The sequence below is a fragment of the Vigna unguiculata genome, unplaced genomic scaffold, assembly GCF_037176805.1.
Source record: "Vigna unguiculata cultivar grain cowpea cultivar isolate G323 ecotype 2 unplaced genomic scaffold, ASM3717680v1 ptg000229l, whole genome shotgun sequence".
NCBI classification, from domain to species: domain Eukaryota; kingdom Viridiplantae; phylum Streptophyta; class Magnoliopsida; order Fabales; family Fabaceae; genus Vigna; species Vigna unguiculata.
The window spans coordinates 32,501-44,067 of NW_028196866.1; the positions used below are offsets into that span (position 1 = coordinate 32,501).

At 45.1% G+C, this 11,567-nt stretch overlaps 1 non-coding gene across 1 annotated transcript; it reads right to left on the minus strand.

Moving 5' to 3' along the window:
• Window positions 1-522: 522 nt before the first annotated feature.
• On the minus strand, window positions 523-596 carry TRNAW-CCA (transfer RNA tryptophan (anticodon CCA)). The gene has a single exon. It is a non-coding gene; the product is annotated as a tRNA-Trp (tRNA).
• Between the last annotated feature and the right edge of the window lie 10,971 nt (window positions 597-11,567).

The window sequence follows — 11,567 nt, forward strand, 5'->3', positions numbered from 1 at the left end:
ATTGGAGATGTTGAAGTTGCGCATGAAGTAGTCTCTATCTCCCGGTCGGAGACAAGGGATGGATGTCGCTAGGCTAGGTCAACTCTATCATTGGTTTCATTATCCCTATAACGATCACTAGAAAAAGATATGTGCTACTACTATCCCGAAGCTAGGTGGTGCTATTATGGCGGGGGAAGGGTCTACTTCTGCTCCATCGGAATGCTTTTGGTGGCAGGTCTTTCTATTACCGATATGGACCTCAGGGTCTCGTACCTAGGTAAACGATCTATATAACTAAGGTAAGTATATCTATGAATCTGCTGCGTCTTTTATCTCTGGTGTTGGATCACCTACTCACTACTGCGCTGCGACAAGGACTGGAACTGCCTCCGCGTTTGGACCCTTTCTTCATTAACATCTCTTTGGTTTATTTACCTCCTCTTTCTTTGTTTTTAATCCTAATCCACAGGAGGTAAAATTCAGACTTTAGACTGCTGTTCAATTATTTCAGTGTCATTCTCGATCTAACAAGAATGGAATCACGCTCTGTAGGATTTGAACCTACGACATCGGGTTTTGGAGACCCGCGTTCTACCGAACTGAACTAAGAGCGCTTTCTTTTCATAAATAATTTTATGTGACCCCAATACATCTTGCATAATCGAATAGATATAATAGCCCTTGGCATAGAAGCTGTGAAAGAATAGGCTGCTGGAGGAAGAACCGCCCCAAAGCGGAACGGGCAAGTCAGCCAGAGCAACTTTGAGGGAAGCCAGCTCCTCATCTGACTTTGTTTGAAGGTCGGTGTCGAGGAATGGCATGGTCTCCGGGAGAAAGAAAGCCAAAGGAGCGAAAAGCACACCATCCTAGGTAAGCAGCATCTTTGAAGCGGCATCTCACTCAATATACGCAATTATAAGATAAGATCTGTCTTTTCCGGCCGATTCCATGCCACTCTACTTTGGACCCTCTTGCAGGAGCTCGGACTGAGTCTAGTTTAGGTCCATCCGAGGGTTTGGACGTCACTTCTTCACTTTTCTGCTTTTTGGATGGGTGCTCTCCCCCGAGTGAAGGCATAAGCCGTAGACAGTCACTAGTTTGATCGCTATGCCATTCTCGGCAACGATGTGGTGATAGCTGATCGACGAGTTGCTTCGGTCTACCTTGTTGAATCATCTACATTGATTGAGGACTCGATGTCAGAATGCATTCTTCGATACCCTGTTGTAGAAGTTTTCATCTAGTTCCTGTAGCTAGTCGTAGATGCATATTATAGCTGCTATCGGATCAGAGGTTCGGGGGATTTTTCACTTGATTATTTAAAAATAGATATTCATTTCATTCCTGTTGGATCTCTTGCTTTCAAGTTCTTTTAGTTTCTATGTAACTCAATCAGGACGTAGATGTAGATACGGATAGGGGTCAACCGGGTAACCAATCCCGGTGGCTGGATGACTCCTTCACCCTTAGATCGCAAGACTAAGGCAAACGAGGCGGAACCTCGGTGGCGTGATAGGCTGGTTCTCACCAGGGTCAGTCCTATCACAAAATTGGAGTTTCTAACCTCACTCTGCTTGGTAAGGCAGAGCCCTATGTTAGTCACATAGGCACCCCCCGGTTTCTTAGTGAAACTCATCAAGGTGAGGGTGGGCTAGCTTATAGCTATTCTATCACTCAGGGATCCAGAATGGAGCAACTGGGGGTGACGCGGAAGCCACCCGGGTGGGGCTGGTAAGATATGATATCAAGCGGTCTAGAATAGAATCGAAAGCTCAAAAGGGAAGTGAAGGATCAGTTCCTCCCATGCAATGTGGCATGGCTCGCTCGTGACTCATTGAGGAAGGGGCACGGTTCGAGATTATGTGAAGGACCCTAATGCTTAACATAAATAAGAGGACAAAGTCTTCCATTGAATGGCTGGTTTACAAACCTGGGCTCAGACGTAAGTCAGGAGAGGATTGAGCCTCTTGGTGGACTACAAGTTGAAGAGTTCATAATGTTGGGAAAAAACGGATCTGCCATTCCTACTCCCCAGTTATGTCATCCCTTACCTATGATTCCATCCTAGTTTTCGCCGCCCATGGTTCCGAGAGACCCAATTTATACAGAATGAGCACCTCACCCCTTTCTTTCCTTGTAGTTGGAGTTGGGCAAGATTTCACTTGTAAATGGATTGGCTTTAGATGCGGCTCATAACCACTGCTTGTGAACAGCTTGACTCCTGCTTTCCCGGCTACAGTACAGATTGTGCCAAAGACAGCTCGCTCCTGCTCAAAAATCACACAATAAGCCAAGGCAAGGCGGCCAGTTCTAATCTAGCTATTTCAAAACAAATTCTCATCTCAGGAAGACAGATCGAACTATTACAGATAGAACAGATAGATTGGTGTAGGCTCTAAGCCAAGCCGCCTATCTCGTGTGCTATAAAATACACAACGTACTTTCCCGAGCCTTTCTCAAGCTATTATGTCTAGTCCCAGGTACAAAGAGGTGTATATATAGCGTTCTCCTTCCTGCCTCGACCCTTTCGGCTAAGAGGAAATCCGGAGCGACAAAAGCGATTCCGGTCTCCCCACCATTCATTTGAAAGGTATAAGGCACGCCATTCGGTCCTTTCTAAAGTAGTAGTAGTGGTGGCTATCTCCGAAGTCTGGGATCTATTCCAACTTTACTTCATGTAAATAGTTGATAAGATTCGTGAACCCTGTTGAGTCCACGGGAAGATCTTCTTGTTCGGATTGCTAGCTTAGCTGCCCTTTTGGATACTACAATTTTCTTTTCATTTTACAGTTTACATCCAGGCCAAGTCCTTTTCTGCCTGTGGGAAACCAAGCAATGGATTCTCCCTGTGTCAATGTTATGGGTCCAATTCTAACTCTTTCATTGCTCTCTCCAGAAGCTTCACTTGCGACCTTATGCTTTCTATCCTAAATAGAGAAAGAGGGAAATAGGTCGTCAAATCAAAAGACGAGGCTGAGCGTTAGCGATGGGCTGGGTAACGAAGGGTGAGTGTCACGATGGTGCGAAGCAGAGAAGGAAAGTCAAGGGCTTTGTGGGCTAAGGGATCTCGATATGCCCCTTTAGATAAGAGTCAGTAGGCCTAGAAGGCTCCTATGCCAAAAGAAAATGCTCTACATGACTAAAGTCAAGGCGAACGGCATTAGTACAGCTGTTAAGAAGACTCTCCGATGTTGACTTTGTAAATTCATAGGCCTTTGTAACCGGTAGGTTACTTTTTACATAGAATTTCTAATGGAACTACCGTCTATTGTATAGGGCTACTATATTCATTTGTACTCGTCTACTAATGCCGGTCGGATTAGCTACATCGGATTGACTACTACCCTAGGATGATAGGACCAGTTGGAACGGCTTCTTCTCTTTCTACCTACACATCTCAGAGCTCATACACCTGCGCATCTCACTAGCGTCCTCTCTGTCCCGTAAGCATTTAGGGTCTTACTCTCTCTTCTCGGTCAGTATATTCCCCTAATCTCTCTATCATTGGCATTGGCATTGGAATAGCCAACAATAATAGGTAATGAACTCCTTGGGATCGAAAGAGAACTTTTGCTTTGGTCTCGAGGAATTGTTGAGCGAGGCTGACTTTAGAGGTGTAAGCACCGCGAGTCTCAATCCAGTCAAATTCCTGTTGGCTCATAACTGAGCGAAAGGCATAATAGATTCTTGCTCTTCTTAGCCTTGCAAATGAGGCGGTTGATAGACCCTTCCTGTCCTAGTGGTATGGTTAACATAAACTTCTGACTCTGAGGCTAGCTCTAGGACAAGCGGAGGTTCTTCTTTCTCCTCTGGGGTTAAGTCCAATACTAATGTGTATCTTTCTGCTTTATTCACTTCCTGAACAGTTTCTGTGCCCATTCTGGATTGAATACCTGTATATCTTGGTAAGATTAGGGTCAACGGTTTGTGCCTGTCTATTCCATCCATCCCTTCGTGGAGTTAGGGCGTGTGATGTGTCCTTTCCGATGCCCTCGGCCGCATTTCGGAATCAAAGAGTCATGGTGCTTTAGTTGTGGGTTAGCAGGGATAAGTTGGACTGCGCTAGTAGTTAGGGTGGTAAGATGAGCACCGCGATCGAAGGGCTCACTCTATGGAAGTCCTCTCCCACTTGAAAGCTAAATAAGGACACAAAGAATTGTATTCCATTCTTAGCAGAGGTTCCTTCCATCTAATCCCTCGAAGTACTTCGCTCACCTTCGAAGAGTGAAATGATCATTCAAAGCAGACTAACTAAAGGCATAGGGCAAAGGAGCTTAGAAGGGTGAGGGTGGCGGAGGGAATAAGGTATGAAATCACTTAGATAGAAGCATGTTGGATGACGGCCCCTATCGCTAATAAGAGACTGAATGGCAACAATTATGGATTCATAAATTTGGAGAAATAAGGTAATAGAAGGCTAGCTATATGCTTAACACAGCTAGTTCGAGAGCCATCGAAGTATCTAACTGCGCATTATAGCTAATCTGTCTGAGCCATCTCTTTTGAAGGTATGACACCTGCTAGGTTGACCGCGCCTCGAGGGAGACTATGGTAAGGTCGGATAGATCGAGTCTTTTGATACTCTTATTCTTAGGATTGGGCCCCTCAGTAATGAAAGCTATTGAAGAATGCCTCCCACCCGAAAGAGAAGAAGACATCGAGAAAACAGGGTGGCTCTCAAACTGAAACACATGTGGTAGGGTCTCTCTTTGTGAGCATACCAACCCGAGTTGGATCAATGAGGATGGTGTGATCTGACCTCTCAATCGTGGGTTTCCCCGTTCGAGGACTCCCTCGCCTTTGTCTTTCCTTTCGGCAGAGAAGAAGACGGAAAAACATAAGGGGATCTTTTTTTTTAAACTCCAAGGAGGATGGGCATGACAGAGTTTGGCAAGAATCATCCCTTCCTTTTTCAAAGACGACGAGCCGCCCACCTTCATTACCTAAGATGAAGAATTCTCACCCATGCTACGAGTCTGCGGTCAAGCGCAATCTGAGATCCCTCGTCGATAGACATGAACCAGGCGAGTCCGAATCCCTTTCTGTTTTGTTTTGTCAGCTGATCTTACGAGCTTTCATAGAAAGCCTATATCTTATAGCGCGTACAAGAAGAAGTGGTGGACAATCTTCTCTGCGCTCTTTGACCTACCATAGATCCTTAGTGGTGGACCGATCGACCTCAAGCCCTATCGTCAAAGACAGACTCTTTTAGTGCAATGAGATAGGTACTTTCAAAAAGTCAGTGGTAGGTTGTTCTCGTCAAGCAGTAAGGCGACAATCCAATCCTGAGCTTCGTCAATAGGCGTCCAATCCTGGGAAAAAAGTAGGGTAGAATCGCCGAGTCGTCTAGCCTAGTAAAAAGCAAGAGCCCCTGCCTCAACTCCACAATCACAATCATTTGTAAAGTAAAAAAGGGTGGTTTGCTCGTGCAATCTACGATAAATTCGTTCATTCACATGTTTTATTTTATCTGTTTGACTCAGAAGGAGGAGAAGACGAAGCCGAAGATACAGAAAGAATCGTCTCCAGCGCACCGATGGGAGACGGGGCCCCCGCAAGGAAAAGTGCTGCTCTCATAACCGACTGTTTTTAATCTTTTTATGGATGTGATATATCTGATGTTCAATTCTGTCATAGGGGCTGCTGCACACTGATATAAATCAAATTGAATTACGTCATCCGAGTGAAAATCAGACGATTCCACAGTTTGACCTGTCTATTAATGTCACGTCCCGCCTGTGCAGACTGACCTTTCTTTCATGACACTCTCGGCCATAAGCTGTATTATGTGTTTTCGCTAGGACCGACTTCTTTCGGGGCTACTCTCCTCCCGCTAGAAATGTAATAATACATCGAGAGTCTAATCCCGTGGCCCCCTCCGGCCAAATCAGTTCATTTCGCTCTCAGCGACCGCTCTTCGTTTAGGACGGACCGCTCTTCCTCTTCGGGTCCTCCTTGACTTATCTTTCTCCGGTCGTCCCCTCCGATCATGATCTACTTACTCCCTGTGATATAGCTTATGTTCAATAGGATCGAGACTACTCTAACAAACAATTGAAAATGAGAGGCAAGCAGGAATTGAACCCACTAATGGGCCAGCGCTTGGCGTTTACTCTAGCCCGTCTTTATAGGATAGATAGACCTATTTATTCAGTTGTCTTTCCCCTTACCTTATCAGTAGATCGGTGGAGGCCCGACCCTTGGTCCGACCTTGATGCCATAGTTTGGAGGGGGGCTGAGCAGTGGGTTGGAAAGAGTTGTAGAAAGAGAGGAATCGAGATAAAGTGCACTTTCCCTTGATGTCAGTCTATTCCAACAAAGCACACAATAAGTGAGATGAGCCTGCCAGCTCCGCCTTGGCCCTATGCCTTTTGGCCAGCTCGTCTGGACTTGGCTTTGACCGGTCTGCCCCCCTCTTGCAAGGATTCGACGCCTCCACTTGATGCTTTACGCCCACGCTTCGTTCAGGCAGCGCTACTCGGATATGTCTTGCCAATCGCCAAAGCAGTGCTACTTCCAGGATTTTTTTCGGCCAAGCTCGGGAACCTTCCCTTTAGTGAAAGGCTCTATCCCGGGACGAAGATAAAGAGGGGGGGAAGGCCAAGTACGAGATCACAGGGATCGGGCTGGAGCTTGACAAGAGCGATACAGGAAACCATACAATCGAAGGCTAGCAAGAAGAAGCAAAAAGATAGTCAAAGCTCAAGGGATTCATCACGAAGGCAAGTGCTCCAGCGGAAGCTATCAATTCAAAGGGAAGACCGGGTAGTGGTAGTTAACCGGGGGAGGGAGCAGCTCATCCGTCAGGATGGGATCCCTCTACTTCACGTTTTTGGCTTATCTTTTTATTGCTCAGACGCTTCCCATTGTCCGTCTGGTTGATGAAATAGGGGTTCCCGGTGAAGAAGAGGAGAAAGAAGACCTCAATCGTAAAGTAAGATCATATATCCTTTACACCCTGTCACGAACTATGATGGAACTGCCCGGCTAGCCATCTCATATGCTTCACACATGATGTTCGATTGCTTTCATAGAGCACATGACTATCTTCCAATCTAGTCTCGGTGGATGCTTTGCTACACACCCCTTTACTGGGACTGTCTTTGGCAAAGCCCGGTGATTGTATAATGGATACAGCTCATTGAGAAGAAGGCTTTCCCTCTTTCCTGTCCGGCCAAGTTTGAACTTCGATCGCTGGAAACTCATGCTTTCAGGCTTGCGTGCTTGTTCGAAACTCTTGATCTTCTCTCTAATCCCCATGCCATGATAGGAAAAATGGACCTCAATAGTAAGAAAACCCTGGAACAACGGAAAGGCTTCTCCCAAGGGAGATGGTCCCATAGCGTCTATCAGAGTCTGTTGATTGCCTTTTTATCTTTCTCCTCCTTCCCCTTCCATTCTATATCAGCTAGCTGGAAAAAGGGCTGTCCCGATGTGACTTGTCATCCTTGATGGCGGTCTTCTAACTCTTATGGCTACTCCATGCGGCTAGCGCCTTCCCATCCGAGTGACATAAGCCTTCCCCTGCAGTGAAGTTTCTTCCGCTTGAAAAAAAAAAGCATTTCTTATCCATCGCTCGTAGGGGTACTACTTCTCTCCTACTATCAAACCATATCGAAAAAGGAAGTCTTTCTAGCACTGATATGGCTCATGCTCCATAGCCTACTTAATTAACCATGCTCTCGTTCGTGCCCCATGTCTTCCATAAGTAAGTAAATGGCTCATAAGACAAGCAAGAATTCAAGCATCATTTCCAGGCACGTGTAAAATCAAATAATAAGGGACGGTCGGGATCGGTCTTTGTGCCTATGGGAATAAAGAACCTGGCCTTCGGGCAATTCATGTCTTTCTTTGATTTAGTACTACTTTAGTTTTTCAAAGGAAGATATTTTCTTTCCCTGCAGTGCTATAGTGCGCTTGGACTCTATCTCCGCTCCGCTGTCTGGCTTTCATGAAGAAAGATTGAAAGCGTCCTTATGTCAAAGATGTTCGTGTACTTTAGAAATAGGACTGCTCTTTCTAGGACTGTTAGCCCTGGTCTCTAGCCACCTAGAACTACCAGAGACTCGATCCACCTCAGGAACATTCAAAAGACTAAACTGGAACTCACTTATTGTCTCATGCCACCTCGGAAGATAAGACATATTCTCAGACAGAAAAGAAAGGACTTACCACTTGGCCACACTAAGAAGCCGGAGTCTGAGCTAGTAGCTAGCCCCAGGTATAGAACTGGAGTTCTCTATCAGGGAATTCCAGGAGTGAAATAGCAGGATTTTTTTTTTCATTGGATAGTGGTGCTACATGGAGTTAGGAAAAATAGGATCTCATGTGGAAGAAGGGCTAGACTGAAAGAAGATCTAAATAAGACAGGATTGTGACCTAATAAGCTAAAAATTCCGGACTCTACTCTAAGAAGTAAGCAAGCGCTACGCCCCTTGAAAGCGAAAGCGAGGAAAGGCTAATTGCGAAGAATCCTGTTATCGAATTAGCTCTTGCTGCGCCTTGTTCTCGAATAAGCTCTTTGAAACAGGAAAATAGCGTATCGTATAGGATATAGGAATGGAAAGGTATCGATTGCGGGCGGCTTTGAACCGGAGAGTTCTAAGGATCGTTGCGTAGGCCTCTTATCTTTGCGGGTGGATGCCCATGGAAAGCTGTTAAAGCAACTGACACCGGTTAATCAATAGTAGTGAGATCCACATCCCTGTCCCCTTCTTGAACAACCTATTCTGTGCGTGGAAGAAAAAGTTGTTTTGCTATAGCACCAAGTTTTATCCTGCAATGATCACCATTTACGCCGCACATAATCGTCTTATAACTGTTAGGAATCTTTCTTCCCATCGGGGAGATCGATCAATTTCAATTTCTCATGCCAGCCCATGAGGGATAAAATCATTCTTAGTTTTGCCGCTAGTGAAGAACAACATTTCTCGAAATAGAGGCGACCGAAGGGAGGGAAAAGGTCTTCATTGATTTCGCCCATAGGTGGGATCTAAATTCCTCCTTTTTGACATGCCACTTCCAGGGAAATGCTATTTGCTAGTTTTCCCAGAGGAAACGATCGGCCCATCGATACCGTATGGAAACAGGAACAAGAGAAGAACGAAGCCCTACATCGCTGTCTTCCGGGGTATTGAGAATGTGGTATTGCTTCGCGCGGTCTCAGTCTCAGTAGGTTGCTAGCTTCCTTGCTCCGATATGAGTTGATAAGTATCCGGGGAAGTCCCCTATAAGGCTAGTCCCGTTCCACTCTTCTCTCAATGTCAGTGCTTGGGGATCGGGTACAGCGAGATCACTTTTCAGCTTGTTAGTCTGCTATGCATGAAAGCAAGGAGGAGTTTTTCTTTAATTACTCGGCGGTATGTGATCAATTTGTATACAAGGTCTCACATGTAGAGATGCCCTACCCATAGAGGAAGGAGTTGGTAGCAGACAAGTCATTCAGCAATGAAACTTCCATGGCGTAAATAAATGGATCTTTCACGAATCTGTCTAGAGAGATCTATATTGCATAGATAAGGTGCCTATCTCTACACGTCCACAATGAGATCAATCAGAAAAGCAAAGAAGGAGCTTTCTTGGAAAGCCTTGGTATGGTCCACTCGATGAGTATCCCTGGAATTTACCTTCCAAATTGTAAAGAGAAGGTCTTACTCCCTACCGTTGAATGCGTGTGGTCAACTGTGTAATCGAGGAAGCCAACATTGACTGACTTTCATGGTTCAGATTCGAAAGAAGAAAGAGTTTGGGATGAAAGTCCGAGCTTTGCTATCAATATTTCGTAGTTATACCGTTGATACTCTTCTTTGAATAACTGACCGACGGCGGAATGGTAAGCTTCCTCGTTCGCTTTCGCGGGTCAAAGAAGATCAATATGTAACATAACGGAAATGAAAGCTAAAATAGCAACATGAGATAGGAGAGAGTTGACCCAGGCAACGCCAATCTCGATTCAACTACATACAGTTGGTGTAAGGGGAGAACAGCTGTTGAGGAGTCAAATCTTTCTAAGGAATCTCCTTTTCACACAGACACCATTATGAACAATTCGTTCACTTTGCTTTGGCTTGATGGAAGTCACAGTATTCCTCAAGCTTTGTTCCTATGGCTTTCGATTCTGGATTCGGAACAGGTTTGATAAGTCCTTTGCTAGATGCTATCTTGTATACCACGCCCAGTGGGGAAGATATATTGCTGCGTAATGACCGTACCCTAAAGACTATGTACATCTTAACTGAACAAGTACTAACACTAAGAGAGTCACCTGTGCTCAGACAAAGGGACTAGGAATATAGATAATGGTTTATTCTTTAGTCGTATCCAGAAGGCATTCTATCGCCATAGGACTACCTTGTTAGAGGTAGTGCCTATCTATCCCTTGTCATAGCAGGCCTCATCCGTGAAGGCTAAGACGTGGATGCACTCTAGGGCGCGAACCTTTTCTTTTTTTGAAACTAAAAACATAAGATGATAGGCCGAAGTTGGAAATGAAAGGTCCCGAGGTCCATAAAACAAAGGCATTATAAGCCCAATTATCCGCCTTAGATAAGAATGATGACCTAAACGCGTGTATAGTGCTGCACGACTGGTAAGATAAAGGAGAGCCTTCCAAGTGTGCATCAGACTAGTAAATAGATTAACTACCAGCTAAGCTAATAGGATGGTGGCATAGCAAGGAAGTCCCCCTCAGAGAGGTGGGCTGGGTATGAGCGAGTCGAGACCATGGATACGACCTTCTCAGTAGATCGCCAAGGTGAGACTCTTGAATCAAAGGTAGACAGCCTAAGAGGCTTCATTCCAAGGGGCAAACAGTAGTTTATTCAAGAAGATCTGGGCCCCACAGCCTAATAGAGTAGAGCGCAGAATACTTTCCCAAAAGATTGTTTTCTATTAGTCAGAGAATCTCAGAAGCTAAGCTTTGATTTGAAAAGGCACTGCTCTCACCGGCGTATGTGCCTAGATTAGGTAGGACTAGCTGCTTAACCGGCCACTTGACTCTTTCCTACCCCTATGGGAAGCATGAAGGAATTCTTCTATGACTCTAGGCGAAAGGCCATGGATCACTCTTACTATAGAGAAATCCTTTCATTGAACTCCTCGTACTAAAACCTGTCCTACACCATGGACTCTACACTACATACTTGATTGACTGGCTTAGTAGACCGACACCAATGTGCTAATTCTTTTATTGGTAATGGTATGTTTTGTACGTGGATACCACGAGGTTTAGTAATTGATATGGAACAACAGACTTAAAGTCTTGAACGTTCTACGAGGACCGATCTATCTTCTGCTCCGTAGGTACATGTTAGGGCGCTTCAAAGTTGTTTCATTTCAATTTCAAAAAGGGTGTTTATTAGCGGCATTGGCTTGCGCCAAATTTGCTCATTAAAAAATCTTCTTCAATGTCTGAAGTTGCAATTGTACTTTTTTTTTTCTCTGGCTACTGATTGATACATAAATACCTTTTACAAAGCAACTCGCACCGCACGTCGCGAGCAGTGGGTTGCCCTGTTTTGGCTTACTAAGTCACGTGTAAGGCTTGCATATTGGAGACTCTTATCAGTCAGTACAAAGCCAGCCAG